Genomic DNA, 12,604 nt, shown 5'->3' on the forward strand with positions numbered 1-12,604 from the left:
TCTGCTCTACTACTGCTCGTTGCTCCTTTTATATCCTACCATTTCTATTTCCATGTCTACTCGATTACTTTTTTCGCCCCACTCACATGTAATATGTTTTGCTTACTTCATGTCAACTTATACATCAAAAGATGAATTAGTTAAGAAATAAATTTACTTTGATTAACATCATATAGCGTACATTTGAATAATCTTCCATATAACAAACGACATCCAGACAGTAGTTAAGTGATATTTTATATAATTTATCATCTTTTTATGGAATGTCGATCAATAGCCATAAATATCATTAAAGAATACATCCTGTTCAACAGAAACAAAACTCGACAAATTTAAAAATTTCAGCTTAAGATTAGCTTTGCCACGAAAACAACTACTACTTTTGCCAAATTTACCTTTGATGCTACTTCTTTTGCATGTTTTCTCATTATTATTATTATGCTGGACGTGATGAAACTACCATTCAATATCTCTCTTCCATTACAAATAAAGCACGAGGAATTTAAATTGCGAAATGTAGCTTGCAAACCAAATCATTACCAGTCATAAACAACAACAAAAAAAAGTTCACCACCAGCTTTCTGCGCGATCTTTGAAGCATCCAAGTTGGTTATCGCACACTTTCGCGACTCCCAACGGCCAACAAGGAACAACAACAACAAACCACGACCGGCCGCCAGCCACTAACTAACTCAATCTGACCGCGCGCGCACACAGGGGTTGTGTGCCTAATTGACCTTTACTTTCGGCCGGAAAGCCGGGCTCAGTTTTCCCATTTTCACTCCTACACCAACCGTCGACTGCGTACGGTTAAATTTTTATTATTTCGTATTTTTACTCGGTACGGTTTAAAGCGTCTTCGCGCATCGCGAACCATTTTCCCGGCCGAATCACCAGCGATGCGGCGTTGGAAGGGAGGACAAAACAGAAAAAAATGGCGCGATTTTAGTGCCGTAGTGAAAACTTAGATGAAAGAGAAATTTTGTCTTAAGCAGCTCGAATCGAAAGTATTGCCAGGCGCCTCTTTAATTTTGCCGCCGCTACCCCTTGCCGACCGGCGCGGGAACCATCTGGTCGGAAAAATTCGGACCCCATGCTAATGACCGGTAGTGTGCTGGCGAAAAGGTGATAATTTCTTTATGAACGTTTGCTTTATTGCACCGATCGGGTCGCGCACTCGGTGAGAATTACTTTGCGAGCAATAATCTTTATGTTCATACATTTGATCCTCGCTGGAAAAGGTTGGTAATAAATAAAGTTAAACTAGTTTCTTCCTTCTTATCGAGGGACTGCATCTGCGACTGCTAGGAAAATGCCCTGGGAACGCGGTCAGCTAGGGACGGTACACTGGTCCCATATTGATGCCAATTAAATACACCCGGTCGAGTCAGTTTGAGAATGGGCTTCGTCCTTGCTCAGTTTTTAAAATTGTCTTGATCCTCTAGTCTTACGCGTCCTGGCTGGTGGCCATAAAAGTTTTTTTTTGTGTTTCCACGAACAAACTCCGTCCATCTTATCATGGGTCGATCTTCACTCGACCAAACCGTCTTCCGGTAAGCGCTGCAGAGAGGACAAGAGGTGTTCGAAAAGTCACCATCGACTTTCAAAAACAAAAAAAAACTTCAACCAAAAGGGGTTGTTTTCCCTCCGCCATCCCTTACGATGATGGCCTGTTGCGTTGCGCTTCTCGTCCCTTTTCCAGCTGGCTTCTTCTGAGGACTTCTTTCTGGTAGAACGATCTTTTTACCACACCATCCGGATCCCTCGTCCCTTCCTTGCGCGAGTTTGCGCGCACACTAACACACCACCTTGGAAATTACATTTTAAAAAACAACGAAACTGTATGCCTGAATGTTGTTCTTGTCTCTGCTCAGGGAACCGTGTCGCCGGTAACGATGTGGGTTTCCTATGTATTATGAATGATTCTTTGTTTCTCCAGTTATGTGTTAGTGTGTGTATTTTTTCTTCTTTATGTTTCCTCCACTTCTCGCTGCCTTTATGCTATCCATGATGGACTTTTCCACAACGTTTTTCCGTCATTCAGCGAGAACCAACTCCTGTGTCTCCCTTCCGAGGCGAGGGCTTTCATTCACACAGAATTTATTCACCGCGAACCGCGGAAAGGACCGATTGTCGGTGGTGTGCGGGCACGCAATTCTTCGATCAACCAAGCGAGGAACTTTGCTTTGCGGTTGGTTTGACACAAGAGCCGACCCACCCAACGGCTGTGAGAACCTTCGCCGACCGTAAGATTCTACTACGTGTTACCCGAAAAAAAGGTTATTAGTTCTTCGGCCCCGCGTTGGATTACTCACCCTAAGATTGACCGCGCGCGCGGGGACAAGAAAGGAAGAAAAGGGTCTCAACTTGGGCACAATGGCTTCGAGGTTGTGAGCATAATTGTGTGAACTTTTGCTGAACCCATAATCCACCCTCCGGGTGTTCAACACTTAGCACGAGGGAGGCGTTCAGTTTGTGGCGAGTTATGGGCCGATACTTCCGGTCCGGCAAAGAACCATGGCGGTTCAAAAAGCCCGTTAGCGTTGACGACGCCCAAAGAAACAACACTTTACAGGAACAGAACACGCACTGGTGCGAGTGTTGTTTCTTCATACCGAAACACAGTCGTAACCTAATTCCTTCCCTACACGTCCACGAGTATTTTTATCCCATTCGTCAACTCGAAGCATAATTAAGCTGACATTTCGGTTCCAGCGAGGTCAAATTCATTATACAAATCATCATATTTCGGTAGCACAAATATCGAGCGTACAGCGAAAGTGGTAATAATTGCAGCAAGTCGTAAAATAAATTAATATTATGAAATACTTCTCACATCGATAAAGCGGACATTAATGACTTGGGGGACATTTTACCCGAGTTACATTTGGAGAAACTATTTTATTAAAGCAAGAAGAAAAGGTCTGAAGCTATTATTAATAGCATATTATCGATTTACTTTAGAATGGACACTAATGATAATGGTTAAAATAACAAATAGTCTTATAAGTATTTATATCAGGAGTTGATGAAAATAAACAACTAAAAAGAATTCTGATTCTATAAAATCTTTCAAAACACAAACCTCTCAAACATTTGGTGTGTGTATAGGAATTCTTCTAACACTCTAGAATCTAGATTTTGGTTTCCCTTCAAACACCCTGTGACTCACATTGAAGTGTTTTTTTTTTTCATCTGTCCATGATCATGATTCCCCTTCAGGCTTCACGGTGCAGAACACCCAGATTAACATTCTTGTGGTGCTTAAAAGCAGAAGGATAAAGCAGTGTATCATTCCATTTCCGCACGGTATAATAAAATCTTCCATTTGCGCAAGGCTAGCAAACACCGGCAACAACAACAAAAACACCAAGAAACAGCATGATCATATCAAACTGGTTCTAGCAAAATGACCAACGCGCAGTTTAAGGCTTCACGGCTCGCTGAAACCGAAGGCTTGTTAAAGTTCTTAGTTTCGTTCTAAACCAGAACCGAACAATGCCGGCCGTCTGGCTGTTAGAAGGGCAATTTTTGAATAATTCATCAAACAGCAAATAGCGGAGAGGAACTATCGATGAGCAATTAGTGTTTTCCCACTCGCCCGGGGAAAAATTATCGTTGTCGTTGTTCACCCTTCCCCTCTTCTTTTCACTGCGTTTGGGAGTTTGACAAGGGATGAGGGACGAACTGGCCCGGGCAGTCGCCGGTGGCCCCTGTCTATTTGCTAAAACCCAGCTGCCTACGAGGAGTGGCATTCACTTTCGCAACTTCCATCCCATTCAATTTTCACCGGGCACAAGGTCGAAACGTGTCCGTCTTTCACTCGCCAAACGAGTGAGGCTCCTCTGTCCCTACGGGGCGAGAGACAATCCGAGACTCGATGGACGCTAATGGATGATAAATCACGAGTTATGCCGGCACCCGACCCTCCCCCCGGGAGGGCGGCACCAACGTTCGCGAAGGTGACCAACGGACCAACGACCATCCGAGTCGAGTTGCGCTGATGCATGAACTTGACCACAACTTGTCCGCTCGGTTCGCCGCGCGGAACAAAACAAAGCACCTCGGAAAATGTTACGCATGATTTCGCTCCTTTCTCGGATGGCAGCGATCCGAGAGTCCGAGTCGGGGGGAGGTTGGCTTTTCCGCCGGCCGCAAGTGCGCCTTTCGGAGGCACGTGCCTCCGAAGTCGAGGTCGATAAACGTATCCGGACGCGCGAAAGATCCCTCAGCGCGATCCGCGCACCGTTCGGTCAACCCTCGTTGTGGTTTTTCGTGGCACTCAATCGCACGCAACGTGTTTTCCATGCCGAACGAGAAGGACTGGATGGGGTCTTCTTCCCTAGGCCCCTAGGCGGTGGCATAAAACAGAATTCGAAAAACCTGCAGGGTTTCCACGCGCACCACCGGGAGAGTAGGGTGCGAAGGAGCGGAACACCGACCGATACGCACCGGTGCGCTCGCAACTGCACAACAATGCACCCGGTGGGAATTGCAACGAGTGACACAAACTGCATGCAAGGGTGAGGAAGACCGCAGTCCGGATGACAGCGCAGGGATGGCGAATGGCAGCATTAATCAAAGGTCAAACGCACCCTTGTTTCGGTTAAGATATGCAACGGAAAATGATAAACGATATCCGGAAGTATGAGGTTTTTATGTATTATTCAATTTACTGAATTTACAACCGTTTTGTTTCGTCTTGCGGATGACACATGTAGGATATTTTTCGTTACGAGCACAAATACTTGTATACCGTAAGTCTTGATCAAAAATCATCGAGAGCCTAAAATATCACTGTCTGTAAATAACGTTAATAACCCGTGAAGAATCAAGTAAAGCCCACGCTTAACAAAATTCCATATTTGAACTATTAAATATCAAATTAGCAAGCCTTCATTATCCTTTCTATCTGAGATTTTTTTTTCTAAATGGCCTTTGGTTATAAAGATTTTAGAGCGTTTAACGGCGTTAATCGTCTCTAAAAGTTGATTCCCCTTATTTGTAAACTATAATTGACAATAAAAGACACAATATATTTCGAACTTGATTGGGTGTGATTTTTTGAAGTTCACCACTTAACCGAAATGGGATGAATGCGTTCCACTTTTATGTCTGACTCTATTTGATCAAAAGGAAATTCTTAAAATTGAATGTTGTATTAAGTATAAAAATTAATTCCAACTAGTTGATCAAATATTCTCTGAAGAATAAAGTATTCAAAATCGGCATGACCGTTGGAAACCTGTTTCCAGCCATGCTTTAATTCCAATTCCACTTCTGCGACGCGGATTAAAAACAAACTCTAGCCGAGCGCTTTTTCATTCATTTATTTTATATGGTTGCATTTGTTTCCCTCCCCCTTGCCATCTAACTAGCTAACATTTTATTCACGCCTGCGTATCCGACTAGAGCTCGCCAATCCAACGCAACTGACAGCTTCTCGTACAGTTGTCATCCACGAGACGGTTGCACACGCGGTCGCAAAATAAAAAAAAACGGCTAAAGCGACGTGCACGTGGATTAAAACAAAGCAGTTCCATCTAAGGATTTCATTACGGCTCGCCAAGACCACGCCGTCGGAGGGCAGCGAAGCTGGAGCCGTAGAATAAGTAAGAAACCAAAACACAACAAGTCAAGCATAACCGAAACCTTAAAAGGTTGATCAAAACCGGAAGACCATTTGGGCGGTACGGCGCAAGGAGGGGAAGGGCGTTTGTTCTGGACATTTGTCAACCGAGTTTGATGGCTTAATTTATCGTAACCTTCAAAATGTGCGTCCGGCCCGATCCTGCCCTCTCGCGATCCTGACGCACACGAACGTGATGTGGGAGAACAAGCATGACACACAAAATGCAGACTACTCCTTCGAGGCGGACACGAATGAAAATTTGTTTTCGCCAAATCATGACAACAGAATGCAGCGTATCTTCCCGATACCGAAAAAAAGCCAACAATACGAAACGGCCCAACATGGGAACCCCGCTCCGAACATGCGTGCAGTAAACACATAAATCAGGCCCGAACCGATCCAGCTCGGCACCATACACCATACGACGCACGGCCGTACCCATTTCTTAAGCGATTTTAATGATCTGTGAGATGTACACAACCACTTCGTGTAAACAATTGCAACAAATCAAAACACAGGCCACCACCACCAGCGTCGACGGGTTTATGCAAACAGTGGAATGCGCATAGCCAACACCGACGCACACACACGACACCATCGAGTGGGGGGTAGGTAAACAGTGAGGGGAGAGGTACATTACCACTGGCATGGTCTCTTCACACCACAATGGGGCTGGATGGTAACACGAGAGGAGCGAAAACATGCTCCACATAACAATGGAAGAAAAAGGAATGAAATGTAAACTAATCCAAATATGTGGCAGGAGTTGGACGGACCAGGGGGCGGCTCGGCAGCTCCACCTGGACTGGAGATGACTTGGCATCCGCCCCGCCTACCTCGGAGTGGGTGTGGAACGGCGAACACCCTTCGTCGTCGTGGGCTCTTATGTGTCCCGGGCTACATCAATCTTCGAATTCCCCCACGCAACAATCGCTATAATTATAAATGCAATTTACCGTGCACACCGTGAACGTTTGACGCTAATGTGCATTAGTAGCTAGCGAGCAGCACCGGCGTTGCCTGGTGTTGAGGTGAGCTGATGTGTGGAGGACGCCTTCACTCCGGAAAGGGGGCTTGCAAACGTCACACTCTCTCATCGGACCAACAAAGATGTGAAAAAAGGGTCATTACTTCGCGTCCGACGTCGCAGAGACATCTCCCCAAGTTCGCTGGAGGTCGGTAAAGGCCAGACTGTTGACTCGCTCCCGAACATCCGATACTGCCGTTTACGGCGGAGTGTCTCCTACCGACATCCAGCGGTGCACTTAACTTATGAGCTCCGGGTTATCTGGTTCAATCGATCTGGCCTAATTTGTGGAACGATTAGTTTTCCCCGCCACGACTGTCTGGAGCGTCTGGAGATTTAATAAAGGAAACTCGACAAAGCAGCAAGTACGTGAAGCAGACCCTGAAAATTAGACACCGCTGCAGCCTGGAACAACATCCGGACCAAGCTTTCACTCGACTTATTTCCTCCGCAAAGGCACCGGAGCTGAAGCTCAAGGTTAACTATCCGATGGCATCCGCCGATTAGGCTTCACCACTGATGTCCTTCATTCGCCAAGTGCCACTTCATCCATGTCATCGCCCATGGTGGTGCTGCGACCCTCCTGTGCCCTCGCTGGAGCATTAGTGTGTCAATGCATATTTATTAGCCTCGTATAAGACGACCCAAGACCGGTTCGCCAGGCCGCGCCGATCGATTGGTGTCATTATACGAACGATCGAGCATACCATTTGCAATGCGTCACACACGGGTCCGTCGTTTCGCTCCCACTCCCCTGGCAATACGAGCCGGAAATCGATGATTTCCAGTATCGCTAGGTGTTGACGCATTTATTCTAATCATCACGTCTTATAAGATCACCTGTTGTTGTGGTGGGTTTTTTAAAAGGATTTTTCCCTCGGACAGAAATAATACGGAGTGAGGTTTCTTTCACCTTCAACGAAGTATTTCTTAAATTCGTACGTACTTAAAACAAAGTTGTTTACACCAGCTGTCAATTCGGCCAAAAAACAGTGCCCGGTGAAAGTGATAAGCCAAAAAGGGAACTTTATCGATCTGACGGATCAGCTGATCGAGAGGATCGATGACCCTTGCCGTCGGCTTCCCCGGGGAAGGTTTTAAATAAGGCTCGTTTGGGCGCGATGAGGCATGGTGCAAACATCAGCGTTAAATAAAAGACTAATTTTTTGGTTCCGCACAACAGCGGTTCATAATAAAATTTCTTGTTTTCTTTGCCCTTTGCACAGAGTTGGAACAGTTTCCAACACAAAGTATTTGCTAACGCACAAAAAAGGTCATTGAGTGAATAAAAACAAATATTCCAAATTATCCTAAATTTGCAGTAGTATGATGCCTTCTGGGCAGCAGAAAATCTGTGTATTGGCAGACAAACATTTGCCAACCCCTGGAACATAAAGCGTCATCCAACACTATAGCTATGCCATCTAATGGAATTTCCATAGAAAAATACGAGAAGCACTAAGTATGAGTCAGTGAAATTGGTAGATTCCACTCCATAACAACGGAAAGTTGCTTCGTGATAAAGAAGAATGAACCTTCATTGTAATATGACAACACTTCGCAGTAACAACAAATTGTTCCACAGAACCCGGCCTGGCGTAAATAAGTAGAACCAAAGATGTTTTCATAGCAACAGAATCACGACTCGCCAAGGATGAAGTGAGCTGTAGCTGTCTATCAGATTCATGATTCAAACCCCTACGCTTTTGAATTTATTTCAAAGAAATATATCAGCCCTCTGACTGTAAGAGCCCCGCTACACGACCCGAAAACTCAAAAACTTCTCGGCGAGAAGAGGGGAACAACCGAGAAGTTTACGTCAAAAACTTTTCAGCTCCGTGAGCTGAAAACTGCACCCGAGAAGTTTTTGGCAGCTAACCGAAAACTCAAATGCGTCAGAAGAAGAAGACGAAAAAGAAATAAATGTAAACATAACAAATCTCAAAAACAAAATAAACGAACATATGGTGATAAATTTACGTGTTTCTTTTGTAGTTACGGTTAGTTAATATTTTGTTATTTTATAGCTAGAATATCAATTATAAATTCACTATAGATCAGGGGTTCGCAAAGTCCGGCCCACCAACTGATTCCAAAATCTAAAAGTTTCAAAAAGTTTAATGATAAAGATTAAAATATGTTATTCTACCACTTTTTATGTAACTTGAGAACATCAAAATCTTCCTTCTTCATGCGAAGAAAGTTGATTATAGTTTCATTTGCTTGCTCTGATACAGTATTGTCCAGCAAACGGTTGCCATCTTCTTGCCTCCGCACAATACGCCTGTTGCGTTGTTGCAAGTTTTGGGTACTCAACTCGATGACCCGCGATAGGGTAGTTAACCACACTTCAACAGATTATCCATCTTTTACTTTTTGTGTGAATTGAAATAAGATCTTGTTTGCTTTGAAGGAAGATTTTTGAGCTAACTGAAAAATCAAAAACAAAAACCTCGTTGCGCCGCAAAGTTTTGAGTTTGCGGCTCGTGTAGCGTGGCTCACAGAATTGGTACCACAAAACGCGGCTACACGAACCGAGAAGATTTTGACGTAAACTTATACGGTTTTTGAGTTCTCGGTTGGAGTTTTCGGTTCGTGTAGCGGCCCGGTAACATTATTCTTATTTCTGATTCGTTCTGAAAAGGATCCCATCTTCTGTCCTGCAGGTAAATAAAATTTACATGAAAATTACATTCCACACCATTTCCCAATCAGTTCTACATAATTTCATAAATTTCGCATGGTACACGCTCCGTTTGGAATTAACTTAAGACGTTTTTCCGTACATCATACAATTTGCCACAAAGTGAATCGCGACCCAATCGCCAACTCGTGCGTTGCATACACAAGCGCAACGATCATGATCATCAACGCACCGTTTTCGCATGATTTAGCACCCATATTGCTTACGGAGAGGATGGCCCCGGTAGGCAGGCGAATAAAAACATCCGCCTATCAATCCTCAAGCCAACCTCCCGCTCGACATTCCGATACATTTTACTCCGGGGCGAACGCTCTAAGGTATGTAGCTCGCTGGTGGGGAATGTTTTTTTCTTCAGTGTTTTTTTCGTCCGTGTCTTATCTTTTCCAAACCTCCCCGGTGAGGCGAAGACGCAAGATAGTTGCATGGTTTTTACACGAAAAGCTGATAGGATATGCGGGAATGTCCAGGGTCTGGGAGGGGGGTTCGGGGCGAATCGATGTGATTCCATCGAACCGGGTTTGATAGAAACAAACATATTTCCCCCGGGAATCCAGATCGACGCCGTGTGTTGGTAATAATTGTGGAGGTGACCCAATTGTTCGATGATCAAATTACACCCAAAGCCTCCACCGAACCCCACCGGTAGCTTCACTATAGATGAATCAATACACTCTATCTTTTTTTTTTTTTTGTTTGGAATTCATCCATCCGTTTCCAGTTTTGCACTGGACGCGTACGGAAATGCGTATTTCTATCGTCAGCAGATGTTTTTTGTTGTTGTCTTTCTTTAGCTTGCTTCCATGCTTTTTATCTTACAACAACGATTCCCAGCTCGGAAAGAAAAAAAAGATGCTCTCGTTCACGCGATCGAACCGATTCGGAAAAGAAAGCACTCTTGGCGTTCGAAATCTGCCTGCTAATCGAGTGCTGAACGAGTAAAATTGCGGCCTGTGGCTAAGATTTTTTTTTTCGTTTGTTACCCTCGAAACGCAACATAACGTTACATATCGTCGGGTCAGTTGTGTTTCTTGGCGATGCTCGGCGGGGAGGCTTTTGTTTGGCTAGCCTGAATAGATACAATTTTTCCCTTTGCTGGGCCGTGCTTTGCTTTTGTTTTCCTTCATTGGGAGGAACATTTTCCCAGTTCCAGATGTGTACCATCATCATCAGCTTCAGCTCAACGATGGTGCGTTTCCCTCTTTTTCACCCCGGAATACCCCCAAGAGTTTGCGCACACACACGTCGCAGGGGCTTCGGCTTTAATCTGCACCTTCCGATCTTCACGCGCAATTTTCATTCGTCGATTAAAGTCTGATTTTCACATTCTTGGCATCGGCGGCCGCGTTTTCCGCGTGAAGATTTTTAAAATCCAGATCATAACCCTCGGGTGGCGAGGAGCGAACGAAACAAACCCCCAGTCTGGACACCCTTTGCCGGTGGTGTGTGTTTCTTGAATTTCGTAAGACCAAACTGACGCGAGTTATATCAAGTTTTGCTCGAGCATTTCCCGGCAAAAGAGCCAGTGGTAGCCGCCAACGCGGAAAAGCTTGCTCGAGAAAATCCGTCTTTGTGCGACGACAACGCAGCTCAGAGCCTGCGGAGTCTCCGGGCCGGCGGGATTGCGCAACCTCGGCGGCATGCGGCTCCATTCGCCGTAAAATTTGCAGCCACTTCCATTACACCACGCCCCCCACCCGACCTCGACGCCTTCTCACCAAACCCGTTGGCCACACATTTTCACGAGATCAGATGCAGATCTACCGGAATTCGTCAAGACTTGCGCACCTGCTTCCGAACCCTTCCTAGATCTCGTGTGACGTGCCGCATTGTTCGTTGGGTGGCGGGTGACGCGGGATTGTGGCATTTCTTAACCCCCTTCCCTTGCCGGCGCAGGTTCACACCTTCAAAGCGGCCACGGACGGCCGTAAAGAAACACAAAGCCGCATTCAAACCATCTCAACTAATCGGCGATGACACTTTTAAGTTATGCGAAAACATAACGATCCATTCGGTCTGCTCGAGCACGTGCCAAAGGCGCTCGGCCTTGGGTCGTTTTGCTACGACATGCCACCGGAGGCTTTGGTGAAGCAACCGTTTACGGGGATCCGGCGTCCGCTAAACGTTACAATTCATTGTGTGTTCTCCCTTCCTTCCTGGATTGTGCTTCTCGATTCATTCGTTTGCGTTGCAACGTTTTAGATGGCGGTACATTAAACGGTGTATAATTGAAATTTATAAACGAATGCAAATTTTAGTAAGAAGTATGTTTATGCAAATGAGACGGGGAAGGGAAAATACATTTGACAAAACAAAAACAGGGAGCTTGAACATTATGAAACAGGTTGGTAAAGAGGAAAACTAATCATGGTGTTTTCTTATTGATTGAAGATTTTGATAGGAGAATTTTAATTGTCATTCTTCAATACCTTGATATCTTTTAAAAGAAAAAAATGAAATGATTAAAACTTACTTTAAACATATGGGAAAACATTTAACTGCATTACTTGGTAGACGAAACAGAAATACGATTCAAAAAGCAAACTATATGTATAATTTTGTTTATGCATATCGCTCAAAGAATGTATGTAAATTATAAAACAACCACTTGACCCTTTTCTATGGTGAACACACATAAATCTTCCTCAAGAGTACGACGTCTTGGCCGGCGTGCGCCGTGCACTTTTGAGGGGAAACGGACTGTTTACATCAACAACCCCTAAAGGAGGAAGAAAGAAAACAACTGCAATGCTTCGGAGCAGAAAATGTTGGGAATTGTTCTTGGCAAACCCCTCTTCGGACGGGAAAATGTGTTTGTCCTTCTTCTGTCTTCCGTCCCTTCGGCACGGCAATGCACAAGTGCCGCGAACGGCGATCATTTTTCGCACAGGAAGTACGGAAGGAAGAAAAAGCGTAAGGAAATACCGCAGACCCCACAGTTCTGAAACGCGCCCAGGTGCAGGGGATCGTAACTGAAGGCTGTTTCCACCTAGCAACACCATCGTCATTGTCGTTGATCGTTTCATGGCGTGAGAGAATGCAATCGCGAAGTAAAGCGGGAAAACATAACAATTTAAGCTACCCTTAGCCCTTACGTGTAGTGTCGTTCGCCTGCGTATCGCTTTACGTATCGGAACTTGGCAGACCACCCTCATCCAATGTAGCAAACAGTCTGCCTGATCCTGCCAAACCGTACAAAACTTAAGGAAAGCAGCACAGGAAACACTTTCCCATTCCTGCTGTC

This window comes from Anopheles coustani, chromosome 2 (assembly GCF_943734705.1).
Source record: "Anopheles coustani chromosome 2, idAnoCousDA_361_x.2, whole genome shotgun sequence".
In the NCBI taxonomy this organism is placed as follows: Eukaryota; Metazoa; Arthropoda; class Insecta; order Diptera; family Culicidae; genus Anopheles; species Anopheles coustani.